Consider the following 1,250-nt stretch of genomic DNA (forward strand, 5'->3'; position numbering starts at 1 on the left):
TGCCAGGGGTGTCCTGCACGGGGGCCCCAGCATTCCGGTCCCGAGAGGGCACCAAGAGGCCCCCCTTTCGTTCTGTGGAGCTTGGCTTCTCAGCTTCAGCCTCGACTTTGTGTGATGGAAGGTCTCCATTGGGAACTCTCTGGGAATGACGGTGAAACCCCACTCAAAGGAACACCACAGTCTATATTCGAGGCCCTTTGAGAAGGTAACCAAAGAGCACACCCTCTGGATTCCACTCGATGCCGACTCATAGCAACCCCATAGGACAGGGTGGAACTGCCTCTGTGAGATTCTGACACGTTAACTGTTTACAGGAATAGAAAACTCTGTTTTTCTCCCTTGAGAAGGTGTGTTAGTCTGAGTAGACTAGAGAAACAAATCCAGAGATGTTCATATGTGTATAAGAATTTTACATAAAAGAGTAATTCTATATTAAGAAAGCATCCCAGCCCAGTCCAGTTCAGTCTGTAAATCTGATAGTAGCCCATATATCCGATACCAATCTATAAATTCCTCTTCAGACTCACACACCACATGCAATGACACTGAATGCAGGATCACAGGACAGAAGGTAGAAAGTCTTGTGGATCCAGTGGCAGTGGAAGCATCTCAGCGCTGGCAGGGGTCTCCACGTGGCTCCTCCAGCTCCAGAGCTCTAGCGTAGCTCCACATGTCTTCTCCACAGGAATGTCTTGCAGGGAGTGTGTGAGTGTCCCGCCTCCAGCGAGCTATTTATCTCCATAGCACCTCCAAATGAGGTCATGAAGCTGTGACCTGATTGACAGGCTAAACTCCACCCCTTCAGTCTCAAATTGACAACAGATAATGTAACTACCACAGAAGGTAAACACAGTACCAAATAGTTCCCTGTGTCCCATCTGCATCCATTAGTTGACTCCTCTCCTGAGATCAGTAGGAACCCTGTGCTGAGATGAGCTAGGACCCCTCAATGTGAGCAGCTGACCCTCTCCTGAGATGAGCTGGCTCTTTAAGGAATGGGCTGAAGATGGCTGCTAGCCTCTGCCCACATACACTTTCAGCCCCAAGCCCTGCACCTCAGCGGAGAAGGAAGCCTGAGCAGGAGCCTGGGGCTACTTAAGGGTGCTGCAGCCCTGGCTGAATGAGGCCTTTTCATATCACACCAAGCAGGGAAAGCATAAGCTCTTTCCCGTCAAACAGAGCCCTCTCAATCCTGCTAACATAATGCACTGTTCACACAGCACAGAAAACAAAATAAATACGTTCGCCTC

The sequence above is a fragment of the Echinops telfairi genome, unplaced genomic scaffold, assembly GCF_000313985.2.
Source record: "Echinops telfairi isolate 266 unplaced genomic scaffold, ASM31398v2 ScPeMD7_7409;HRSCAF=8447, whole genome shotgun sequence".
Classification (NCBI taxonomy): domain Eukaryota; kingdom Metazoa; phylum Chordata; class Mammalia; order Afrosoricida; family Tenrecidae; genus Echinops; species Echinops telfairi.